The sequence below is a fragment of the Ochotona princeps genome, chromosome 5 (assembly GCF_030435755.1).
Source record: "Ochotona princeps isolate mOchPri1 chromosome 5, mOchPri1.hap1, whole genome shotgun sequence".
NCBI classification, from domain to species: Eukaryota; Metazoa; Chordata; class Mammalia; order Lagomorpha; family Ochotonidae; genus Ochotona; species Ochotona princeps.
Window position 1 is genome coordinate 11,495,257 of NC_080836.1, and position 20,672 is coordinate 11,515,928.

Below are 20,672 nucleotides of genomic sequence, written 5' to 3' on the forward strand. Positions count from 1 at the left end.
CTGTTGTTTCTATACAGAGAGATGGAGGGAGAGAGAGACAGAGTTTTCTTCCATCCTTTGGTTTGTTATACAAATGGCCATAAAAACCAGAGCTTAGCTGGTCTGAAGCCAGGAACCAGGAGCTTCTGGGTCTCCCAGGTGGGTTCAGGGACCCAAGCACCTGGGTCTTTCTCCACCGCTTTCTCTGGCACCTTAGCAGGGAGTTGGACCAGAAGTGGAGCAGCCAGACTTGAACCAGCACCCATATGCGATGCTGGCACTGCAGGTGGCAGCTTTACTGACTATGCCATAGCATCAGCCCTGAGAAGTCTTCTGACACCTGGTGGGGACCGAGGGGCAGCAATATCACGAGGGAGGCAATGGGAACAAGATCAACTGGTGTTTGACGGCATAGGCCTACCTGTGACCCACAGCGCTGCTGGGGTCAGCGCACACGACGGCCAGTTCCACACCACCTGAACCCCTTTCTGCACACCGCCAGACCCTCCTCTCCCCTCCAGTGGAAAACAGAAGCTTCTCTGATATTACCCCTAGAACCAGCATCAGGCAGAATTATCCAAAAAGGATTGGAAGCTGACCGTCTGGTTCCCACTGTGCACCTGACATGGCCATGATACTTGCCAGATTAAACAAAAGCAATCAAAAGATGCTGAGGCTCCCGGCTTCAGCTTGAACTAGCCCCCAGGTGTTGCTGATTCACTCTCCGAATGCCCACAGGCTGAAGCCAGGAGTCCACAGCTTCATCCGGGTCTCCCACGTGGGTGCTTGACCCAAGTGCTTGAGCCATCATCTGCCGCCTTCCAAGGTGTGCTTTAGCAGGAAGCTGGATCAGAAGAGCAGCCAGGACTTGAAGCAGGCACTGCAGTAAGGACTGTGGACCTCCCCAGCCGCAGCTTAAACCACTGCACCGAATTCCCGCCTGTCTTGGTAGACCCTCTGTTCCCGTGCAGAGGCTGGGGGGAGCGGTGGTGGTAAGAATGCAAAGGTGGCTTCCTGCTATGTTCCAGCCAGGGGATCCAGAAAAGGATTTGAGCAAGTTTCTAGCGAAGCGCGCCGCCCCCCCCCCTCCAGCAAACCTCCCTGGTATGCAAAGAACCAGGCAGGCTGAAGTCTCCCAGCCAGCCCCCAGCCCACTCCCCAGCAGCCACCTCAGAGCCCCTCCTACACACCCCACACCCTCAGGGAGTACAGACAGCACCTTCTACCCTTCCTGAAATGGGGTTTGCTCAGCTTCTCCCAGCTCCACGTGCTGGGGACAGAGCAGAGCAACCGGTGAAAGCCACCAGGTGTCCACTACATCTGCTTCCAGCACTGGGCTGACTCCAGGAGTCAGGTGCAAGGACAGACAGGGCCGCTCTAGGAATGTGAATCCACGGCCAAGGCCCAGGGGGGCCCAGCACGCAAATGGGCACGAGTGAGTATGGAGGCCATGTGAGTGTGCCAGAAGTACAGTCAGCGAGAAGAGAAAGAGATGGAGGGAGAGAGGACTCTTCCAGAGGACTGAGCCCTGCTGATTGTGTGAGCAAGGCTGCGGGGTCGTGCAGCAGACACCTAGGGATCAAGGCATGTGAATTAGAAGGCAGTGGCTTCAGTTTGCCAGGCGGTGGTGAAGACAGCCTTTGTAGGGAGGAAAGCGGCTCCCTTTTGCCCCCAGCCCTGTCCTTTATCGCCCCCGCAGGAGGTTGCCCTCAAACTCTTGGCTCTTCCCTCTGAGCCAGCAACAGGACAGCACCGGCAGGGGCAGGGGCTTGTGCACTCACAGGTTTCACAAAGCCCAGACTCCCCCTCCCCCGACCCTAGCTGCTAGCCCAGGTCGACACTATGCCTGCCCACCTGTGCCACTTCTCCTGTGGAATGAGGAGGACCCTGCCACTCAAGACGGCTCTCCCCGAGCTTGGGGCGGCTGTGGGTCGACCCTGGATGGCACGCTCAGCCTCACTTAAGGCTGTGTGATCCGCATTCCCTGGTGGTCAAAGGACTGAGAGAGCTGCCTCTCTCTGCGCGCTGAGGGCCTCCCGCCTCCTGCTCTGCGCTGCTCCCACTTCCCGCCTGCTGCCGCCCCCTCCTCCGCAGCGGAGCTGCTCCCGCCCCCTTCCCTCAGCTCCCCCTCCTTCCCTGCAACGTGCTCCACTCAGCTGCCAGCAGCTCATAAGCTCACCCCTCCGGGGTACACAACATGCTGGGAACCGCCTTCCTATGACATCTCAGTAACACTATCACCACTTTGGGGTGATCCAAGGATGAGATCTCAGGCATCAGCAGCCACGGATTTTGAATATTTTCAAGTTTTTCCCACTTTAAACAAACAAAAAAAAATTTGTCCTGAGGGCCTCCCTTGTCAAATGCATATTACTTCTCATTCCCTTAAAACATTTTTTTTTTTTTAAATTGGAAAGGCATATCCACAGAGAGAAGGACAGAGAGAGAAAGAGCTTCCATCCATGTAGGAGGACATTGTGACCCTAAAAGGTCAGTGAGCACAGGATTACAGTTGGTTGGATAATATACAAGACAAAAGGAGTTCCAAACAAAAGCATTAATGGTTTTGTTGATAAGCTCAGTACTTCCTCCCTTATCCTATATGGCCCTCAGAGTATAAAGTCTGATGCCACTAATAAACCTCGGCTTTTGACCATCAGTCAGGGTCCACGCATGTTATTATCGGCTCCGTGCACCAAGTCCATCGCTGCGGGACGGCGACAAGTGGCTTTGTTTGGAACTCCTTTTGTCTTGTATATTCCACCAGGTGTTCTCATATACATATGCAAATGATGTCCAATAAGGTATACAAAAGGTAGCCATTTGGTTATTCTCCTCCAAATGTTATCCAACCAACTGTAATCCTGTGCTCACTGACCTTTTAGGGTCACAATGTCCTCCTACACATCCACTGATCCCAAATGGCTGCAATGGCTAACAGCTGAGTTGACCCAAAGCCAGGAGCCAGGAGCACCTTCCAGGTCTTCCCTGTGGATGCAGGGTCCGAGGACTTGGGCCATCCTCTACTGCTTTCCTAGGCCATAAGCAGGAAGCTGGATGGGGGAAGTGGAGCAGTGGGGACACGAACCAGTGCCCATATGGAATAACAGTGTTTGCAGGTGGAGTATTGGTCAATTGAGCCAGAGTGCCGGCCCCTCTGACTTCTGGTAAATGAAAACCATTTAAAATTTTATTTGAGGACCCAGTGTGGTAGCCTAGCGGCTGAAATCCTTGTCTTGCATGCACTAGGATCCCATATGGGTGCTGGTTCTAATCCCAGTGGCCCCACATCCCATCCAGCTCCCTGCTTGTAACCTGGGAAAGCAGTCAAGATGGCCCAAGACCTGGGACCCTACATCCACATGGGAGATCCAGAAGAGGCTCCGGGCTTCTGGCTTTGGATCGGCTCAGTTGTGACTGTTGCGGCCACTTGGGGAATGAATCATTGGACGGAAGATCTTCTTCTCTGTCTCTCCTCTTCTCTGTATATTTGAATTTCAAGTAAAAAAAATCTTTTTAAAAAAGCCTACAAAAATTTTTGAGAAGCAAGGCTGGGGTCAGAGAAGCGGGAAGGCTCTTATTTAGTAGTTCACTCTATTTTACCTGCTGCAGTGGCCAAGATTGGGGTGGGGGAGAAGAGAAGCCAAGAGGCAAAACCTCCATCTAGGTCTCCCATTGGGTGGTACAGACCCATCACCTCCTAGGGTTACCCAGCAGGAAGCTGGAGGTGGAAGCAGGGCTGGATGTAGAACCATAGCCCTCAGATGTAAACCTGGCATGTTAACAGGTGCATCTTGATCTCTAGACCGAAGACCTGCCCCCTGATCTGCTATTTCTGCTTTTCTAAGAAGTTTTTGGAGCTCCTTTCCTTGGTGTGAGGCAGCTAGCTCTGTGGGGACCCTGCTCATTTTGCCTTTGTCAGGAGCAAGTGGCCAGAACCCTGGCTCTGATGGGCTGCACACACATCTGGAAGACAAGAACCGGATTCCAAGCCCAGGAGTCTTCATTAGGATGCAAGTCAGCATCCACACTGTGCTTAGAGCTTCGATGGTGAGCTCTCACGTGACAATGCTATGCTTTCTCCCTTAAGCAACAAAGATGCCCCCAGAACTGACCTTCTCCTAATTTGGTTTGGGACCCAGTTACTGACAAGGCATGCTGGTTGAAGGCAGGGGTGCCTGGGTTCCCGGATGTCACCCGGTCCCTGGCAGTCTTCCCTGTCTAAAACAACTCAGAGACTGACATTTGCTAACTAATCTGTAGTTCTGGTCACACAGCCAAAGCATATGCTGAGACCTGGCACTGGGGCATAGCACGTTAAGCTGCCACCTGTGTAGCCAGCATCCTCTATCAGAACGCTGGTTTGAGTCCCAGCTGCTCTGTTTCTAATTCGAGTTCCTGAGTATGGCCTGGGAAGGCAACAGAGGATGTATCAAGTCCTTGGACTCCTGCACTCACATGGGAGACCTGGAAGGAGCTCCTGACTACTGGCTTTGGCATGACCAAACCCTGGCCATTGCAGCTCTTTGGGCAGTGAACCAGCAGATGGAAGATTCTCTTGGTGTGTCATTTTGCCTTTCAAAGAAATCTTTTTTTTTCTTATTTTATTTTCATTGGAAAGGCAGATTTACAGGGAGGACAGACAGAGAGAAAGATCTTCCACCCACTGGTTCACTTCCCAAATGGTTGCAATGACTAAGAGCTAAACCAATCTGAAGCCAAGAGCCAGGAGCTTCTTCAGGGTCTCCCACGTGAATGCAGAGGCCCAAGGACTTGGGCCGTCCTGCACTGCTTTCCCAGGCTGTAAGCAGCTGGATTGAAAGTGGAACAGCTGGGAATTGAATTGGCACCCATATAGGATGCCTGACTGCAGGTGGAGGATTGGCCTGATCTACCACCATGCCAGCTGTTGGCTTCATATCTCCAAGATGTGCTCTGTTACCCACCCAGGGCCATCACCATGGGGTGCTATGGCCAAAGAACCTTCACTGTGTCTGGCACTGTGCTGTCTCAGCTTTTGGTCCCTAGGATCGTGATCTGAGACCACCTCTTGCCTTGGGTATTTCATTATAGTCTCAGAGATGGACATATGTGCACTGTGTCGCTCATTTCTTCTGCCAACAGTCATCTTTGGGGCTCAGGAGAAGTTACAAGGGTGGTCTCCCCACCAGGTAAGACGAGGGTGAACAGAAAACCCTACTGACCCTGCTGGGTGCTGGGTTTGGTGGCTCACATGGGAATCACAGAACATGGCCGGGGAACCCAGCCCCTTTGTGGTACTGACGAAGGACAGGGTCATAGAGAGTAACTACCGTGCAGGGTGCTGGCAGAGCCAGGACTGGGACTGACTCCTTTGCATGGGTGGCAGGGTGGAGGGGTGCTGGCTGGGCTGTGTTCACACTGTCCCTGGAGACTACCTGTCTGCAGCAGCCCCAGACAAAGAAATTCGCTAATTAATTTGTCATTGCAGCTCTGAGCCTGAACATCCAAGCACACGCTGAGCTGCTCCACTGCCTGACAGCTGGCCTGTCTGATCCTGGCTGTCTGCTCATAAATTGGTATTAGTGGCACCATGAGCAGATTAACACAGTGAGCAGGCACCCACACGACTTGATGTCACCAGCTGGGCTTCCTGAGACTGGCCACCTCCTCCAGATGCTAAGCCACGCAGGTACCCACAGTTCTCTCACTTCAGGATGCAGAGCAGTGTTGCCAGGCCCCACCAGCAGTGGGTTCTCCTTCAGTCACCAAGGGATGCCAGAGGTTCAGCATAAGAAAGAGAAGAGAAGCAGGGAAGATAATTTGTATATGTATATTTTTCATGTACCTGGCCCTGCTTCCACCTCCAGCTTTCATAAAATAAATGTTCATTTGAAAAGCAGAGTTAGAGGGAGAAAGAGATCTTCCATTCATTGGTTCACTCCCCAAATAGCTGCAATGGACAGGAGCTGGGTCAGTTTGAAAACAGGAGCCAGGAGCTTCTGCCTGGTCCCCCACGTGACTGCAGGGACCCAAGCACTTGGAGCACCTGCCATTGTTTTCCTATGCTCATTATCAGGGAACTGGATCAGAAGTGGAGCAGCTGGAACTTGAATTAGTGCCCACACAGGATGCTGGGTGTCAAAAATGGCAGCTTTATCCCTTCTGCCACAGTGCAGGGCCCTACATGATAGCATTTCTGCTATGTAAGAAGTGGTGTCTCCTTGGGGTTTTTTTTTTTTTATTGTTAATTATTTTGCATTATGTGACAGTTTCATAGGCTCTGGGAATCCCCCCCTCCCTCCCCCTCCCCTCCCCCTCCCCTCCCCCCAGTGGATTCCTCCACCTTGATGCAGTATTACAGTTCAAATTCAATCAAGATTCTTTCATTGCAAACATATACCAAGCATAGAGTCCAGCTACTTACTGTCCAGATGGGTTGAATAGTTTCTTGGGGAGACCTTTTCTGGTCTGAAGTTTGAGCTGGCAGAATATCATCACAGTCAATTAAGAGTCCCAATATAACATCAACAGCAATTTGCAATGTTATGGAATTGACATGGTTTTGAGTAACCAGTGTATTAAAAAAAAAAAAAAAAAAAAAGGAAAACTCCTTGGGGTTTAAAGTGCATTTCACATGCTTCTTGGGCATGGGGAAATGTCCGTGTCAGTCATCCACCTGTTTAAACTATGGGGTGGCATTGTTGCTGGTCAACTATAGGTATCAGCCAGGGCTCAGGGCTCAGGACTCAGTGGGTGCTAGGAAGGTCCTGGTGGCAGCCGTCTCTTCGGAGTGGGAGTTGGAGGTGAGAGTGAACCTGCTGCGGTGCTCGGGAGATGCTGATGGGAACAGTAGTGACAAGGGAGTTTTAGAAATGGAAATGGACAGTGAGGAGTGCACCATGGAGGTGAGGCACACACAGGGAGGATGGGAGAAGGGGAGGAGGAACATTGGGGTTTCTGACGCTTGACAGAGGCCAAGTTCATCACCATGCAGAGGGGCAGAAGGGCATTCCAAGGGAAAGATTTGCATTTCCTGCCTCACAGAAGCAGTTGCACACCGACTTGCATCTTCAGCTTTTCCAGATTGTTCCATGATTTTCTTAAACTAATCCACCTGTTCATTTTGTTGCCTGCCCTTGGCCACTGCTCCTCCACCTCCTCCTGACGCTTCTTTCCTCCTGGTCCAAGAGCATCTGGGTCATCTAAATCCTACCTTCCTAGCTCTAGGCCTGTCACTGATTGACAACCTTCTGGAAACCTCTCTGACCTCTCAACCACGACTTTCTAGACTTTGCACTCAGTGCCTGGGTTGGGAGTCTCCTTGAGTGGTGAGTGTAGATTGGGATAGGTGCCCAGCTCCAAGGAGAGTCCCCAGTCTGCCCCTGATCATTACTGACTAGTTCAGGGTGGGGACAGGTGAACCAGGCTTAACCAATCAGAATCTTTCATCATCCCTGGTGCAAAGCTGATCTTTTCTCCTACCCCCATCCCCAGCCATGTCCTCAGTACGTGGTAGCCCTGGCCATTCTCTGCCATTCCCCTCCCCGCCAGGGGAATATCAACTTCCTGGCTCCACCCAGAGATGCAAACCATCTATTGCAGAAAACTTGTAAAACAACACAAAACTCACCCTTCCCGAGAAGACATCAGGGTTCCAAGTGTGTAGCTTGTAGTCCATGTTGTAACACTATGTCTGTCTGGTTTCCCTGCCCCACCGTTCCTTGGTAAGTATCTGGAAAGTCACCCTAACTCAGAAGGGACTGCAGCCACAGGCATACCCATCAGCCTGCATCTAACTGGACCCGTGCACAGCTAGATCCTGGGATGTCTTCACAGTGTTCCTAGGGTCTTTGTGTTTTCCCTCTGTTTTTTGATGCTTTTGTCATCTTCTGCAGCCCCTTACCAATGTTTCCCTGCTGATCTTTCCTGGATATTCTCTCCTTAGGGGTCACCCTCTAGGGCTGAGTCCCTAGAGTCTTGACAGTCTTGTATCTAGAGGTCCTCAAGAGTATAACTAAACTGACTTGTCTGCCTTAGTTAATCCAACTGTAAAATGGGAGTACTTGGGTCTGTTCTGTGGCATGGGCTATTAGGGACTTACTGTAGAATGTGGTCAGTTGAGGTTCAAGAGCCAGTGGCAGAGGGGCATTGTGTGGAGGGGTTGGCTGCAGCTGTGGCTAAGCGACAGGCATCCCCTCAAGGACATGTGTGCAACCCATGTCCCCCAGCAGCACACACACACACAAAGCCTACTCCTCCATATAGCATGAGGTGGGGCCTTGTAGTTCCTGCCCTACCCACCTTGCCAGGTAAGCTGCTGGTGACCAGTTAGGGCATCTGCCTCCTGCCAAGGGCTGTGGCCAGTGTGTGTGTGGAGGGGGAGGTTGGAGTGGGGGTGTCCCACGTGGTGGCTGCACCCAGGCACCCCCTGCCTTAAGGGAACCAGCACAGGAGAATGGCATGACCCAGGAAGTGGCTGTGCCAGACCTGTGCCTTCTAACATGCACCTGCCACCCACCCACTGACTTTCCCTGATTGCATGCTCTCAGCTCTCCTGCCCACAGCCACAGGCGGAAGCTGCAGGCAGCCCTCCAGGAGATCCCTAAGCTCCAACCCTGCGCCATACCACCCCATGCCCACCCTTCAAAACTCTCCCTTTCTTTGCATTCAGAAAATGCACTTGCCTTTCCATTATCCCCGAGGGTGCAGCTCCAAGGGAAACAGCCTTCGCCACAGCACTTGACCATTGCAAGCATAGCACAAACTTCTTTAAGAGGACAGCAGAAGTAGGAGGGGGAGTCAGGCAGCTGGCCATGGACTCAGGGGAATGCCGTCCAGGTGGGGCGCACAGGAATGCAAAGATCCGGGGGCAGAAAGGATCTTGCTGGGTGCCAGGGTGTGGCTTTGTGTGCAAGGTAAGCAGTGAGCAGGAGTTAAAAAGGATCAGGGAGGTGGCCACAGCCAGGTCACCCAGGTAAGGCAATGGACGGTGCAGAGGACTGTGCCAGGATCTGATTTCTGTTTTCCTGAGCGTTTATCCATCTGTGTTAGCATCTTGGGGTGCTTCTACAGCTCCTCCTCCCACCTCTAACACACACGCACATGCAACCATCTGTCCATAAGCCCTCTGGATTCAAGTCTCCAATTCCCTTTGGCCAGCCCTCTCCTTCCTGTTCCCTCTGTCCTTGACCCTGAACAACCTAATCACTGCCCCTCCCCACCCCATCTTTACTCCAGGGCTCTGGGCTCACGGGCACCATGCCCCCTTAGCTGCCCAACTACTGGATCTCCGTTAGCTTCCAAGAACCTGGAGCCCGGTTGCCTCCTACTCAGGATGCTGGAAGATCTGTGTGCTGCCAGATTTTTAAACATCTCAGGGGGAAACGTGAAATTCAGATTTCTATGTGAAATCTCCCCCATTAAAGTGTGTGTGTGTGTGTGTGTGTGTGTGTGTGTGTATATATATATATATATATATGTATATATATATATATATATATATATATTGTTTTAACCCCAGTAGAACCCAAGGACATGCATCAAATCCAAGACCACACAGCAAATCCAAGGCCACTGACTGGCAGCCCCTGCTAAGACAGGACCTGAGAATCAATCCATCTATTGTTGAATGAACAACCCACCACCCAGGCCTGCTTGCTGACCTGCCGGGGCCTTAAGCTAAAGAAGAGGTGTGAGAGATGATGGCTTTTATCTGCCCTGTTCCCTTCCAGTCCTTTAAGGATTTCACAATTCCCTTTAAACCTCTGATGGATGCAGAATTTATTTTGGTGCAACATGTGAAGTGAGGATCTAAATTAATTTCGTTTACAGATGGGTAGCCAATTGTCCCAATACTAAATATGGATAAATCCTGTCTTCAACGCCAAGTTGATCATATAGTAACTTCCTATACATGTTGGATGACTTCCAATTACTTCTAAATTATGTGGCTATTCCTATGCTCGAACTGTAGTTTTTAGTGATTGCAACTTCGTAATCTAGAAAATGCCTGTCTGTGGTCGAGAGGGCTGGCTCTGCCCCTTCCACTTCTGTTTTCCAACTTGCCCTGAATTGTTCAACTTGAGAATCAAGTTGTCCACTTGCACACCAAATCAGCTTGATATTTTTTCATGGAGATTGTGTTGATGTGGAGCTTAATTTAGGGAGAACTGGCATCCTCATAATGTTGAGTCTTCACTCCGCCCCATCAAGAATGTGGTTAAAAGTTTGCCTGTGTATCCTTCAGTAGCATTTAAAAGGTTTTTCTTCCCAGAGATGTGTGCGTGTTTTTAAAGAAGTTTATTTCTAGGCTGCTTTTACACATGGAGTCTTTTAATTCATATATGTTAGTTCTGATTGCTGTCCGGATGTTTGCAGGCTATTGCTAGCAGCTTATTCATTTTGTAGCCAGTCACCTTGCTCAGTTGCTTTTGTCATTTTCCAATCATTTTTTCATCAACTTGTGGGTTTTCTGGGTTTTAAAAAAAGTTAAACAGTCTTCCAAGAGTGATAGGATATCTCCTTTCCAATCTGATTCCCCTTTCCAGGTGCATTAGCTAGTGCCTTGGGCCAGTGATGGAGATAATGAGTGTGCTTTAGTAGCTACCCTCTGTTTTGGGGGGTCCAATATATAAATATCAACTGAGGGAGTTATCATGTGGTCTAACTTAGAAAAAACTCTTCTGTCAGATTGGATAGTGAAATGTATGGACTACTTCTTTCCAGCAGGAGAGATTAAGACTCTAGAGGCTTTGAAAAGTCACCCAGTGAGGATCAGGAATCAGAATGGCTTTGGATTACTTCACATCAACTCACAACACCACATGCCAGTAGAGAACTGCCTTCAGAATTCTGAGGGGAGATGATTTCCAAATGAGATTGGCACATCCGGCCAAACTGTCAATCAATTATCCCAAAACTGAACTCCCATATGCAGTCTCCAAGGGAGCTACTGGCATATATGTTACAGCAAAATGAAGGGAACAAACTGAAAAAAGAGAGGACTTTGGATATGAGAAACAAGGAGCTGACATGAAAGAGAGGTGAAGGGAATTCCCTGGGATGATAGCAGAACTCTTACGATATCAACAGCCAGGACAGACAGGAGAATGGCTAGTCCAGGCAGGCGTGGGAAGTCTAGAGCTCCAAGAAGAACCTAGAACTCAGAGATTATCAGATACAGCTGATGCTAGTGCTCTGTTGCCATGTTTATGGGAAGAATTAGTAATGCCATATCAAAAACGAATTAAACAAAAGCCCAAGGTAATCATCAACTCCAGGGAAAACAAAAAGCTGCCTAAGATGACAACCACCATCATGGGATTTAATGCCTTGGTTCACCATGAGTAATGTATATGGGGGAACCCATGCATGTCAGGGAGTCTTGAAAACATCCAGGCACAAGGCAGATTGTGGAAAAGACAATGCATATATTTCAAAGATGTTCATACCATGATGAAATCCCTCCTTCAGTTCCATGTTCTGTGTGCTTTCAGACATAACCTTGTATTTTATAATAGCGTAGAGACTGAATATGGACCTAGCAACTTTAGACTTTAGTGGAAGGAAAAAAAGGTGTGCTTGCGTTTGGTGGCTGGTGGAGAACTAGCAGCCTTTCAGAGGAGGAAACCAATAAATAATATCTGAGAAAAAAACCAGGAAAGAATGATATTTAGAAATATGAAAGTAAATGTCAGAAGGAACAGCAAAAGGACTTGAAGTCGTTCTTCTGAGAAGAGACAAGCCTGCTGCTTTTCATGATCAATTTCGTGGTGTTGTTTGACTTTAAAAATGTAATCCATGAAGTTTGAGTTAAAAATCAAAATTTAATTCAAAAACATTCATGCATCTGTCACTCAGGGTCACCTCCTGCTTTTATCAAAATGAGACTGAAATTTGGACAGACCTAGGTGTCAGTCTCAGTTCTGAAACTGTGTTACACTAGGCCAATGGCTCAGTCTCTCTGAGCCTGTATTTATTTTTTCTCCACCTAGAAAGCAAGTGATGTTAGTAGCCATGCCACAGAGTTACTCAGAGTTACATGGGGTCATGCCTTGGCCCTGGCTCCCAGGAGCATCCTAGGAGGGATGTCTGGTGTTTGGTGGTGGTTGTTTCAGTCCTGAATGAGTGACTTTGGATGATGTGTCTGACTATTGTCACCTAGAGGCTGGTATAAACCATTTCAAGATGGGGAGTTGTGCCCAACTCAGTGCCAGGGACACATGCATTTCCTCAGGGCTCTTGGACATCCTGGCAGAGGGCATGCTGACCTCTGAGATTTGGGAGTTCCAGAACAGTGCTGAAACATCCTTGCACAGGGGTCATGCTAATCTTCTCTGTATCAGTCCAAATTTTAGGATAGGTGCTGCCGAAGCGAGGACAGAACAGTGTTGAAACAGAACCCCCATTTCCAGTGGGTCCCCACAACACCTGTTCCCTATTGACTTAGCACACATGGTGTACCCATCAGGACAGGTACCCATGACATCACAGCACAGACATGACGTTATCTCTCCTTTCTGTGGGTTTGTTTCTGCTCTTATCCCAGCAGTCCTGGTGATTCCTAGGCCTGGAGCACCAGCCACTTCCCTTCTCTTTCAGTGGGTCAAGCAAGTCCTATGCCCATCCTGATTTGAAGTGAAAAGGAAATAAAAGCTTGCAGGTGATCAGGGGTGCAGATGAGAGTGGCGATGCTGCCTATGTGGGTCCAGGGCTGAGGTCTCATGCTGGGTGGCTTTTCACACTGCCCATATCTCTTGCCACTACTTCATAATCTTGGATAATATGTGGTAGACATAGAACTGTAGATTTAGGACGAGATTAGAAGTAGCACAGGGACACTGCTTCCCTCTACCTGGATGTGTCCTCCTCATTTTTCAGGGAGTGTAAGAGGTGGAGACCCAGGCTCAGGCTCATGTGGGACTGGCAGATACTTCCATCCCGTCCTGGGAGGGCACGTCCGCTTCTGTGAAGTCCCATTCCCTCCAGAAGTCACACGTCTGGAGGTGAGGCCAAGAGAACCTGCTGAACAACTGCCGGGTTAACAGCTCCTCCACACGTGGGGTGCGGCTCTGCCCGCCCGGCCTCCCCACTCACACAGCCAGTCGGTGGTGTTAACTGTGTAGTGTTAAAAGTGACACCAGCATGGTGCAGGCGCCACTGTCAGCTGCTGCCAGAGATGACACCCGGGTCTTCAGACCAGGGTGAGAGCGGGGGTGAGCAACAGTCCCCTCCCCCTCATTTGGGTCCCAGGATCTCCCCCGGGGTGGGGGGCTGTGTGTAAAGGGCTCTAGGAAGTAAAGGGCCCATTGCTTTGCACACTAGAGCTTGCAAAGTAATGGAAACTGGGGCCTGTGGTGAATGGGAGGGGCCATGTGGAGGCCTTGAGGCCTTGAACAGAAGGGGACAGGGCCCAGTCATCAGGCACAAGATTTTGCTGAGAGCTGCTGAACTGCCTCCTGCTTTCGAGTGCTTTTGCAGGGTGCTTGCTCTGGCCGTGCAGACAGCAGCTGGGATTACCATGAAGGAGGCTCCCAGGGACCTGCCAGTAGCAATCCAGGAGCTGTGCTGTCCCGGGTGCTGAGCTGCAGGAGCAACTGGCCAGCGCTTCTTCCAGGAAAAAGATCTTTCTCAGCTGCTGCCATCCAAGGGTCCCCAGAGAGGGAGGGAGGGAGGGACAAAGAAGGCAGAGTATGAAGGAGTAGGGGGAAGAGTGGCTGAACCCTCCTGCAGTGTGGGAAACAGGGGAGCCCGCCTTCTTCCTCAAACCCACTTTGCAGATGGGGAAAAGGAGACCTGGAAGGCTCACCCACGTACTACAGCATCCAGATGGTCCAGCCCCGCACATTTGGCATGAAAACTCGCATGCGTATTCCACTCCCGCTTCCCTGCACCTAGCGGTGCAAGACCTGACTCAAGCTGGTTATGAGCCTGGGGCTGGACCACTGTGCAGTACTGAGTAAAGCTTAGGACATTCACCTGCTTGTTTATAAACACAAGTGCCTCTGGCTTTACGGGTTACAGAACACTCTCCTGTTCAGGGTCTCATTTTCTGCTCGCAGCCACCTGTGACAAATACACGACTTCCACTCTGCAATGTAGGAAACTGAGGCCGGGGGAACGGAACGCCAAGCATTCACTCAGCTCTTGAAGGGTCAGTGGAGACCCGGCTCCGCTTCTGCCACGCAGCCTACCCTGACCAATTTCCAGGAATCCTTCAGGCCAATCCAGAGGTAGGCACAAGTGCGTGTGTGTGTGCGCTCTGACTCATTGGCTAACCAGCCGCCAATTAGAGACTAACGCTCTGTCAGGCCTACCGGCGAGTGGAGCAACTGAGGCCCCATGGGAGAGAGGGCTCAGCCAGGAAGGCCACGGGGGATTCAACCATCCTGGCTTTTTCCTCACCCAAGGCTCCTCGTTGTCCCTCTCGGAGGTCCTGAAGTCCCGAGGAGCCTTCTCTTCCTCCTTCCATTATTCTGACCTGTGGAAGTCAAGTGTCCTGAGGCACCCGTAGAAAAGCAGCCCTGGCTGCTTCCAGGACAGTTTGTTCTGCTGTTGGCCCCTTCTATGGTTACCCCTTTTCTGGGGGCAAGGCAGGTAGCAGATGCCCAAGTACTGTGCGTGGGGGCTCTGAGATATGCCTGGTGGAGCCACGCCCCAGTCACCTGCACAGCAGCTGGCCTCACAGGCACCTGTATCCTCACTGCACTCGTGGGCTCAGGCTGTGATTTTCACAGGTCTCCTCCAGGGAATGCCCGTGCTCTGGCGACCTCCCCGGGCTCTGACCTCTCTGTTGGGCTCCGGTGTGACAACAGCCTGGAATTTGTCTAGATTAGGTCGTGTCACTTGTGGCCATCCGGGAGAATTCATTGCTGGCTAAGACAGACTGTTTTCCCAGGCTGTTCTCCCAGGCCTAAACACCTTCCCATCTGGATCCTGTCCCTCCTTTAAGGTCCTGCCCTTCCTTTACCACCAGTAACCTTGAACTTGGGATAGCCTGGGGAAGCCTAGCTCATCTTCACTCACTGAATCCATTCTATGGGGGCATGAAATGGTCTCCAACCCTGCCCTTGTTACTCCCAATTCCTCCCCTTACCACAGCAACCTTTATCTTCCTGGCACACACATGGTGATCCTTAGCTGGAAAGTTGAAGGTTCAGTGAATTCCAGTTGCTGGCCGTCACACAACTCAAAAGTGATGGAGTTGAGATTTTCATTGAGTCTGAGGCCACATCCCAGGCCGTCACCCTTATGTTGACTGGTGGTCTCACCTCTGGGGACCAGCTGGCCAGGAAAATCAGGTGGGGTCCCACTGGTCACTCCCAAGGGAGCCCACTTATAAAACATCCTTGCATTGCCCCCACTCAGCCACACTTCTTGAAGATGCTTCTTTTGCCAAACTTGTTATACGTTTTAGAAATTTATTGGAGAGAGAGAGAGAGAAAAGAAGGAGGAGGAGGAGGAGGAGGAGGAGGAGGAGGAGAAGGAGAAGGAGAAGAGAGAAAGAAAGAAAGAAAGAAAGAAAGAAAGAAAGAAAGAAAGAAAGAAAGAAGAGAAATCTCCTATTTGCTGATTCAAGCTTCAAATGTGTGCAATGGCCAGGCTGGAAGAGGGCCAGAGCTAGGACCCTAGACCTCTATCCAGGTCTCCCCATGTGGGTGGCAGTGATACAATTATTCAAGCCATCACTGCTCCTGCCCTCCCTGCTCCCCAACGATCTTTATTAGCAAGAAGCTGGAATTAGCAGCCTGCACTTGAGTATCAAACCCAGGTGTTCCAATATAGGATGCCAGTGGCCTGATGGAGTCTGAACCTTTAGGCTAAATGCCTACACTTTTACCAATTTTTAAAAAAGGTTCTATTTGAAAAACAGAGCAACAACAGAAGGAGAGAAATGCGAAGAGCTTCCATTCACTTCTGTTTCCCAAATGGCTGCAAGCGCCAGGTGGAAGCCAGGAGTCAGGGACTCCATTGGGTCTCCTACGTGGGAGAGAAAGGCCCAAGGACATGGGCCATTCTCCACTGCTTTCCCAGGTGCATGAGCAGGGAGCTGGGTGGAAAGTGGAGCACCCGGGGCTCTGCCCAGTTCTCTGGCTGGTGTGAGACGCCAGTGTTACCAGGGCCCCTGTGATGCTGTGTCACCTCCACCTCTGTGCTGTAAGATTGCTGTAAGAAGGGCCATCGGTCCCTTCTCTGTGAACGGTCTGTTGCTGTTTGCTCGCTTCTGCCTTGGCTTGCTGATTCCCCACTGACTGTGGGAGTCTTTAGCATTTAAGGAGACTCATCCTTCGCCATATGTGTTGCAAATATTTTTCTAGCTTTTTTTTTAATAGCAGGATTTTAATATCATATACAGTTGAGTTTTCAATATTTATTTTGTGACTTGACATTTAATGTCAATGCAGTTAGCGGCCTCCATCTGCAGGATTCCTTTGAACTGTTGTTATGGGTAGGGACATGGCAAGGTGGCCCCTGGCTGTGCCTGAAGCCCTTGCAAGTGGATGCTGTTTTTGCGGGGGCGGGGGGGGGGAGGGGGTTCAGAGATTGGAAAGCCAGCCTTCCTATTAGTGGCATCTTTAACTCTCTCAAAGGGAAGCTGGGTCCCAGGTCAGAGTGTAGCGCCTGGGCAGCAATGGCCCTAGCGTGTCCACCAGCACAGCAGCAGCTGGACCATTAGCATTGGGAGGGAGTGTGCAAGAAATCTGGCGGGACCTGAAGGCAGGGGAGGGGCAGGCAGGAGGGGGTGGCTTATTTGGAGGACAATTCAGACATCTGCCTTGGCCCAGGACAGGTTCCCACGAAGGAGAGGAGGGTGAGAGCAGACTGGGGAAACTGGGGTCATTAGGTAGCAGCGGGGAGTAGGGAAGGAGGGCACAGGCGTTGCACACAGCCACGGGATCAGGTTGGGACCAGGGCCAGACCTCAGGGGGTCCCTGGGGTCGGGCGGCCGCCAAGGGGCAGGCCCAGAGCTTTGGGAGCCTTTGGCAGGCCTGCCGACACCCTAATTAAGCGGCGGGTACACTTTTCAACGCAACTGTCACCCGCGCGCGCCCTGTGCACTAGCGCGAGGTGCACGCCAGGAATGAATTATTCCCAAAGCGCCAACAGAAGGAAGCGCTCCGTAAAGACGGAGCCCGAGGGCGTGAAAGGAAAACAAGCCCTGTTCACACGCAGGCAGCAGCATCCGCTCGGCACAGCCGGCCCCCCCCCCAGCTCCCTCCTCCCTTCCACCCCGAGGGGGCGGAAACGCTCGCGGCAGTGACACCGCTGCCACCGCCCGTCACCTGCAGGAGCCAAAGTGGGCAGACGCTAGCAGCGAGCTGGAGACTTTCCGTGCGGCCCCCACCCACCCTGCCCGCCGTCCCACTCGCCCCTCACGGGCCCCAGTGGCGGCTGCATCAGGGTAAAGCTTGTGTCCTGCCGGGGGCAGTCCCCACTGCTGGAGGGTGTGTGTGTCCCCTGTTCCCTGTGCTGGTGTGACAGGGGTGGGGTGGTACTCCTGTCTCAGGGTCTCCCTACCCCGCTCCTCCACACTCCAAACTGGAAGAATACTACCTCTAGGTAGTTTACTGAAGGAGTCAAGTTCAAAGAAAAGCATATTACAAGAAGCCTGTGCATGAATTTAAACCCTCAAAGCAACCTTAGTTTTATTCTTTGTACCACCAGACTTCAAGTACCCTGGTACTGTTGTAGTCTATCTCAACCATGAGAGGAGACCTGAGGAATGAATGAACAGAATGCAAAAGAAGAAGAAATGTATTTATTTGAAAGAGTAGCACAAAAAGAGGGAAAAAATGAGAGAGGGATGGGGGAGTAAGGGGAAGAGGAGAGAGAGAAAGAGATATCTTCCATTCACTGGTTCACTTTCCAAATGGCCACAATAGCCAGGAACTTCACCCTGGCTTCCCATACAGGAAGCATGTGCCCAAATGCTTGGGCCATCTTCCACTTCTTTGTTTCCCGGGTGTATTAACAGGAAGCTCGATTGGAAGTGGAGCAGTCAGGACCCACTGCTTAACCCATTGCCTTATCAAACCGGTTCCAGAAGGGACAGTTTAAAGGCATTTCTCCTTTCCTGCTGGAGGGAGCTCAGTGGCTGCAGGGTCAACACAGGCTGGCTGCTCAGGGTTCTCATCAACCACAGAACAGCCCTTTTGACCTGGCTGTCCCAGCACACAGGGTCTCAGTCCCTCCCCACTTTCCTGTGTCTACTGGGTGGGAAGGTAAGACTGTAGGCTTGGAGACCTACTTCAAGGAGATCCTTCAGCTCCATGTCACCTCTTTGCCTGCCAGCCTTTCCTCTTGATTGGCAGCTCCTGGATCAGGTGCAAAACTTCAGTTGTTTGCTACCACAGCAGCTAATAAAGTGCCTGGGTGCACGGCAGATGCATCTAATTAGCAGTGCCAGGAGTGACCCTGCGTGGCACAGTGGGTGGGCAGCAATAGGAGGAACCTCCTTCCCAGGGACTGATGTCTACCACAGGGTAGCTCTCTGGCAGGCCTGGCTGTGCCGTCTGCAGAACTTGAAGCAGAAAAGATACATAACGCCACCACCCCCCCCCCCCAACCCTCCTGCAACCACCGCATGAAAGTTTTCACTACAATGATCATGGAGTGTTAAGTCCAGTGCTGCCTATCTTTGGGGCCAGGCGTTTGCACACCTGGAAAGTAGCTGCCTTGGGGCCATGGAGGTGAGACTCCTGGAGCAACTCTTGTTGAGATGTCACCCTCTCTGCCACGGGACCAGGCCTGACAGATGCTTGTGCTCATCTACAACTCCATAGTCCCACTGTTAGCAGGGGAAAAAGGCTCTGAGCATCCTAGACTTAGTGGGCAAGGCATGCCTGTCCATCCTATAGGTTGGCGGCTCTCTGATGGAGAATAAACCATAACAGAAGCCCCAAGGTACATACCCTGTGAGGAGCTTCTCAATGCCTCGTCTTTCCTGCTCATTAGGTCTTTTTTTTTTTCTGTGACCATTTAATTGAGCACTTCCTATGCGTAGTCATTGTATAAAACATAAATGACCAGAAACAATGAGGTCCTTGCCCCTTTGTGGGGCTGGCGTCAGAGCAGGGAGGACAATAAGGATAAGTATGGGACAAGTGTACAGCACATCGCCAAAAGGCGCCAGGTGCTATCTGCTCCTGCTCCGCCCCCCAAAAACCAAGTGAGTTAAGAGGGTAGCAAGTGATAGAGTGGTCAGCCAGGGCCTCCCCAAGGAGATGCCCTGGATGAAGTGATGGACTAACCAGGCCTAGGGCAAGTGTGTTCTGTGTAGGGGCAAAGAGGGAAAGTGTTGGTACAAAGGCCCAGAGGGAGGCGGGATGTGAGTGGTGAGAGCAGCCAGGGGCAGGTAGGCAGTGTGAGCAGAGGTGCAGCTGGACAGGACCAGAGGTCTCCAAGCACACTGAGCAGTTAAGATCCTACACCAAGTGGCAGGCGGTGGTGAATGTGACTTACACCCTTCCCAGAAGTGATGCTCCAGCCCCTTCTCAAAAGCAATGCCCACACCCAGACTCTTATCCTGTGCCCTGCAGTGTGGTCAGGAGGTCTGGGAGGTTGAAGCCTTCCAGGGCAGCCTGGCATGCAGTGGGCACCCTGGGTAGGGATCTCACCTCCTTCTCCTCTGGAGTTTCCATCACAGCTTCACAAGGATCCTGGCACCCCCACCCTCTTGGGAAGAGGCAGTGCTGTGTCTAGGGGAGGGAGGTGGAGGAGAGAGACTTCATGTTACTAAGGCTGCCTCATTTCAGGATCAAGGAAGCCCAGGCCTACAGGTGCCCAAGGGTATGGGAGGTAGCAGTGCCAGAATCTGGCCAGTGCAAGCCTGATCAACGTAGGTGCCAACATCCAGTTGGCTCTTGTGTGACTACTTGAACTAAGCACTCCAACATAGGCTACAGGCATTCCAAGCATGAAATGCCCAACCCAGCATTTGAAATAAAAAAAAAAAAGATTTATTTGTTTTCACTAGAAAGGCAGGTTTACGGAGAGGAAAGACAGAAAAATCTTTCAGTTTACTCCCCAAGTGGCTGCAATGGCTGGAGCTGAGCTGATTTGAAGCCGGGAGCCAGGAGCTTCTTTATAGAGTTTCCCACATGGATGCAGGGTCCCAAGGTTTTGAACCATCCTGAACTGCTTTTCCAGGCCACAAGCAAGGAGCTAGATGGGAAGTAGAGCAGCCGGGACACGAATTGGTGCCCATAGGGGATCTTAGCTCTTGAATGGGGAAGATTAGCCGATTGGACCATTGCACCAGACTCAGCATTTTCTTAATGTTCCCTGAATTGGGCCTTCCAAGTCTCCCCTGCCTTTGACTCTCCCAAAGGAAGGGCGTTGGGCCAGCACTTGGCTGTGGTGTTCCCATTTGGGTGTGTAATGTGCTTTAGATATTGCTCAAGCTTGTAGGCAAGCACTTCAAAAGCTTCATAGGAAACCGAATTGAAAGATAATTGCATTGTGTTGCAAGAACAATGAAACGCATGCCTAGTTTTCTCATAAAGTGCCATTTTCATCATTTTTGGAAAACCTGTTATATGCAAGAATTGTATTTTTTGACACCCAAGTGAACTTATCTTTTTTCATTCTGTAGGAACTTTCTCTTTAAGTTCTCTTAAATATTTATTTACTTTTATTTGAAAAACAGATTCACAGGCAGAAGGAGAGACAGAGAGAGGTCTTCCATCCTCTGGTTCACTCCCCAAATGCTG

General features: G+C 51.0%; 1 non-coding gene across 1 annotated transcript; it reads right to left on the reverse strand.

Annotated features, from left to right (window-relative positions):
* Nucleotides 1–12,233: 12,233 nt before the first annotated feature.
* Nucleotides 12,234–12,341, reverse strand: LOC118757937 (U6 spliceosomal RNA). Its single transcript, XR_004995442.1, has one exon. It is a non-coding gene; the product is annotated as a U6 spliceosomal RNA (small nuclear RNA).
* Between the last annotated feature and the right edge of the window lie 8,331 nt (nt 12,342–20,672).